The sequence below is a fragment of the Catharus ustulatus genome, chromosome 1, assembly GCF_009819885.2.
Source record: "Catharus ustulatus isolate bCatUst1 chromosome 1, bCatUst1.pri.v2, whole genome shotgun sequence".
Taxonomy (NCBI): Eukaryota; Metazoa; Chordata; class Aves; order Passeriformes; family Turdidae; genus Catharus; species Catharus ustulatus.
In genome coordinates, this window is record NC_046221.1 from 157,179,097 (window position 1) to 157,185,446 (window position 6,350).

Below are 6,350 nucleotides of genomic sequence, written 5' to 3' on the forward strand. Positions count from 1 at the left end.
TATGAAGTCAATCCATGCATTTTAACATTAAATCTTCTAAACATCAGAACACAGTAATATCCATGGACAGTCCCTGATATTGTAGAGGTCCAAAAGCAAAAATGTTTCTCCCTCACACTCTGTAGAAGAGCATGCTATTGCATTTACCTGCCAAGGCCCTTGATGTTCAGTGCAGGCACCTTCTAGAAATCCCAAACAATTTTTAAAACTGAAACTCAGCTCTAAAATAGATCTGGGAGATTAATGGGGTGGTACAAACAGAGTCCTCAAAAATGTCCATCTCAAATTCTTTGCAAAAACAACACTTTGTTTATATTTCCCGAGTTTCCTTAGTGTGCTCAATTTTACAGCATTTGTTGCAACATTTGTACATCTTATTTTTATGTTCTTAAAATAATTCCCATTTCTACTCTAGAACTTTAAGGCACTTCTACTATTTCAACTATTTTCATTCTTATTTTCACCTCCAGTTTCAGCTACTCAGAAATGCAAGTCATTATAACAGCAAAAGAACAAAACACTCCTCAGCTTCATCTTATCTTGTATTTTACAGGTGTGTTTAATTTGATGTCCAGTCTTGAACAAACAAGTGCAGTGCAGGAAGAGAAAATTTCAATGAACCAAATCAGTCAGGAGGCCAAGCCTCAGCCTTCTCCAAGCTCTTCTCTGAACAGGTGTTTGCAGCTTCACTGGGTAAAAGGAATCACAGATGCAGATTATTTCATGCACAGAGGAGGGGGGAAGCCCTCCAAATGTTTTAACAGTTGTTCTTTGTATGAAGGAAAACATGAGCTCAAGCAATTCTGCTGAACACAGCTGTGAGTTCCGAGTAAGGGAAGACAGCGCTCGACCAGGGGAGTGCAAAGTCACCAAGGACTCTGGGGTATTGCTCCTAAGTGGTCACAGAAAGTGCTCAGAGGAACAGCAGAGACCAGCCAAACACTGGACTTCACAGACACTCCACAATCCACCTGCTCAGCAAGGCTCAACTTTGGTATTTTATCATCAAAGGCAGCTGTACCTTGCACCTGCACACACAGCTAATGCCAGCCACCCAAAAGCAGTAGCTGTGTGGCCACTGTGTCACTCTGGAGCCCCAGCCTGGTTTTCATTCAGGTATTTCCCTCTGCTGCAAAACACCAGGAACTCATCCATGTCACACAAGCAATGGTTGCTGGCTTTGCATGAACAAGATGAGGTTGTTTGCTTGCTGGACATCAGGCTGACTTGTCAAATCTGCCTCTTCCGTTCCCAAACTTCACTGCTGTGTTTGTGAGCCTGTCCTGCCTTATTCTGCACCAGCTGCTTCAACTCCTCATCCCCACCCACCAGGACTGCACAGATGCCAAATCCTCATTACCCCTTCCCAGATATCCTAGTACTGCAAGTTCACCTGGGATGATGGTGTAAATATGCCTTTGGACAACACTACAACACTCACCTTCTTCAGCTGCAAACAGCAGCCGTGTTTGAGACATGTTAAGATATTCAGGACTTGGTATTTCATGAATAGAGAAAGCAGATCCTTTCATTTCAAACACTTGGCTGAAAAAACACCCACAACTCAAAAATACAGTATGGATTTTTAAATTTATTTATTTCCTGTAGTTACAGGCCACTTCAAATTATTTTCATGTGCTGACATGTGACAGCTGTGTTTGAGTACATGGATTAGCCAGCAGTACAATATGAAGACAGGCACAAGTTCCACAATTCCACAAGACTGGACTGAAACTACACGTGAACTAAGCTTATAAAAAAAGGCAGCACTTATCTGGCATGTGGAATGGCTAAGACAGCACTAACCAAAATGAACACTAGATTAATTATAAGACATTTACTTTGAACAAAGAAGTTTGTTAACAAAAAGCACTTCCTTTCTTCTAAGTCCAAATACTATCTAGAACTAAGAAATGCTAAATATTTACAGCAAAGCAAGCTTGGAAAACAACTACCAGCTTTTTCTTTTTTTTTTTTTTTATTTAAGAAATCAAGCTCTATAGTTTCTGCATCAAAGTCCTTTATATAAATATACAGCCATGATTTATCAAACCAAATAGACAGTTATTTTTTAAAAAGCCATTTTAAATGAGGTATTAGGTATGCAAGTTGCTTTTAAAATCTTTGTAGAGGTGCTAGCAATTAATTAGATCAATAAGTAAGGTCATGACCTTCTATCACCACACATGTTCCTATATCAGAATACAGAGTAAGACACAAAATGGTTTCAGCAATGGGACCATCACAGAAAAATGGCTGTCCTTGTTTCACCTTTGGTCATTCACAGACAGCTTCAAAATCATCACTTTTCCAATGCTTATTAGTCCAGCTTTCCCAGGGCTAAGAAATCCTTCTACTTTTAATTCTGATAAGGAGAAAATACTTTACTTCTTAAAAGTATCTGTATATTTGGTCATAATCATATTTTACAGAACAACTATAGTGAAACTGAACAAATAAATACCTAGGTTTGGTATACTACCACTTACAAAGTCTTTAAGTGTTAGGGGATGAAAAAAAACCAAACCAAACATTGTGGGAGGCAAAAGAATGGAGAGCTAAATTATTGAAAGAATATTTTAAATTATTGGAAGAATATTTTTGTATTGGCAGCAGCTACTCTCACTGGCCATCCCTTCAGAAATAGACAACTAGAGTGAAACAAAGAAGGAAAGAAATCCCAGGCAAGATCCAGGCAACAGCACATGCAGATCCCACTGGAGAAAAGTGGAAAGCTGAAGCCTTTCTGCAGATACTGTTCCTGATGACATGACTGTTTTAAGTTCTTCAGGAACTGAACCAGTGAAGACTTATTTCTGAAGGAATACTTTCAAAAGCTGTTATTGCCATGAAAAGCAAACCATGGAGGGGGCAGCACAAACCACACCACAGACAAGGATATACACTGTGGATTGGGGGAACAGCGAAAACAGACTGGGCAATGTGTTTTTAACCTTGATTTTGGTCTTGGGTTATGCCCAGCTAACAAACAGTTAGGAGCACAACCTTCTGACAAGGAGACTGAATACAGAATTCCAGAGAAAACAGCAAAAGCAGGGCACAGCAGATTCACACAGAGGCCTGCTAAGTATTTGCCAGCCTTGATAATAATTTGTCCTCACATTCCTAAGTAACAGAAGCTGCTACAACAGGCAATTGATAAAGCAGTGAAGAGTTCATGGGTAACTGTAGAAGTTCACCAGCATGTGTCATTCCAAGGAAGCCTAATCCTAATCCAACTCATGCACCAGCTTTGGATTTCATTTCAGTCTAGATTTCAGGAGATCACACCTACCAGCCAGGATGATTCATGGGGAGGCAATTCATCTCTGTCTATAAAACAAACATAAATGCACAGGTGTTCTTGACAGCTTCTCCTTCTGCTGTTGTCCAAGCATAGCCAGGTGCAGCAAACATCTGACTGAAAGCTGGAGCTGGTACAGCTTCCAGTCGGGGATGTTTACAGCATCAGACTATGATACATCACTGCAAGGGCCCCGGTGCAGAGCAGCTGGTCACCTCTAGGAGAGGGAAATAAAAAAATAAAGGATTTAAGACAAACTTCTGTAGCATTCCAGCCAATTACTGTGCAGCTAATATTGAAGAAAACATGCTTTTACATTCACTAGCAAAAGTTTTAGATTCACACACAATTTACATTAAATTATTATTTCTAAATGTAACAGCTAGATTAAAAATTCTCTATTTCAATATACATTTTAAGAGATCTTTAGGTCCAACTATGTTAATTATTATTTATATATTATTTTATATTTATTAATAAGTTTTATTTACGCACTTAAAATAGACAAAATAATTAATATTTTAAAGATACACTGACTTAACTTCCTGATAGGCTCATTCCTGGAGCTCTCAAAAACCAACTTCCACTTTCAACTTTCCCATAAATTTTGAAAATGGCCATCCTCTCATAAATATTTATGTTTTTAAGTACAGCTCTATGCAAAATTAAAGACAGAAGTATAAACAAGCCATGTTGATAATGAAGAAATACCAGAAACAGAAATTTGAAAAAATTCTGAAAATATTTACCTCAAGGTCAGAATCCTGCCTGATTAGTTTAAAGCTCTATTACAATCAATTAAAATAAACCCAAACCAAACCCATTCTCTTTGGGTAAGCATTAAAGGAGAGGGATGGGGTGAGAGCAAAAGCAACCTCAGAATGGAACCACTTCACTCCCTATCCTCAAGTTTCTATCAAAACTCCCACAAGACTTACATTCAGTTCTGCAACAACATTTAGTCTAAGTTAAAAGAACCTTTATAATATTAAAATTTAGCATTTGCACTGTATAATACTCAAGGAGGAAATAGTGTACACACACCAAAGTAATTTACTGAAAGCATTTCACTCGGTTAGTTGTTGCACTTTCTCCTAATGCTCCGATTTCACACCGTGGAAACGGGAGCATTCAACCATTCTGGCTTGATCATATTCACACACTTCTTGGAAGCCTTAATTTTGTAGTTTATACCAGAATGCCTTCCTCCCACTAACAGAGCTGCAAGCAGAATGATATATTCCCCATTTAGCAATCCTTATCACTTCCAAAGAAAAATAATTTTTCAAGTCACAAGTTTCCCAGTGCCAGATTATACGTAAACTTCGGCAATTTAAGGTTGCTTGTTCTCTGTTTAGACCTCCACAGCAACTCATACAACCAGAAATTATGGCAAGGAGTTGAAAACTGAAGAAAAACTACAGTATTCAAGATTTCTCCAGTTACAGAAACCCAATCACATCCAGTTTTCAAAGAAAGGTTTCCCCCTGCAACACGAGGAGCTGTTACTAGTAAGTGAATTTTGTTATTACAGCAGCATGCCAAGATTAACGAGGAAGCAGCATGCAGTCACTATGGATACCATGTTGACCTTCATTATTTTTGAGAATAAATAACTAAAAAGCCAGTGGTCATTTGCAACAAAGGCCTCTTCAGGCTGTTCCAAAACTGAAAATTCCTATTTTACATTGGAAAGAAATAGGCTATTTCATGCAGAGGTAGGCACATGGTATTTGACTAATTAGGCTGCTGAGCATTAAGTTGCAATGAGCCATTTCTCTGGATGCTCTCCTTTAACACTTCTTAAGGAATAATGAAGGTTACTACAATGTCACCTGCCCAAAGAGCGCAAACTTTCCACAACCTTGTTTTGTTTACCATGTACATCGTCACAAAATTGCCAATCTACATGACAATGACATCTCTTGCTGCTTCCTTGAATTCACTATCAACTCTAAATAACTGCATAACATCTTACAAAGTAATTATATTTGTATAAAAGGAGTTGAAATTTTCATTTCAAATGTAGTTTAAAAAAGGCAGAGGAATTACAGGTGACAGTAGAACAACATGCTTGAAAGACACCAATTTCTAGAAAAGTTCAATTAAAATGGAAGCCATACATTTATTAGAAGCATCTTCAGCTGTTTTCCCAACCTCTTTCTTCTTTTCAAACAAAAAAGTAGAGAGCATACTCCAATCTTCCTTAATGGCACGGCCCTCTTGTTTTTCTAAAGACTAAAAGCTCTGGAAACAACCAGGATTTATTCTGATGTCACCACAAGCTGAAGAACATTGGCTGCTGGCTTCCATTAATGCCTTTAACTGGTTTTCTTAAGAACAGTAACAAAAGATGCCATTCTTTGAAGTGTGAAGTCCCCTCCTAACTCCAAACATAGAGAACACAAGGAATGATGCAGATCTTTAATACTACATGAAGTCCTTCTGACACCTGAAATTTATCTCTTTGTTATTAAAAGTAACATTAAGATCATTAAGATCACCTGCCTAGGAACTGTTCTTCAGCTGCCAGTACTCCAGGAAGAAAAAAAAAATTAAAAAATCCTTATTTAACTACCAGAAAATTTTGGATGCTGGTTGTTGACTCCACTGCAATTCTCAATTCTCTTCTGGTCAATATGCATGACTTTAAAAAATTATTATGGGATTTCCCTCATGGAAAAGTCAGGATTGAAGAGAGACACCATTACAGTAATGTTTGTGTTCCTTCACCAATTCCAAATCAAAGCCATGCAGATCACAAAGACTTACTTCAATTTTTCCAAGCCTCCATCATTAATTTACCACTGAACTTCCACTGCACCTTTCAAGAGCACCTTGGGCAAAAAGTCCAGCAAGACTGGAAGAAGGAGAATGGAAGAAGCTGAGGAGGCAAACAAAGAGCTTCCTCCTTCTCTCCCCCACATCTTAAAACTTCCTCACTCTACAACCAGCATCACCACCTAAACTCACTGTATTTGGGACCTCAGTTACCACATAAAAATAGGGAACTGCAAATGGAGCCCAAGGAGCCTGTGTGTGTGTG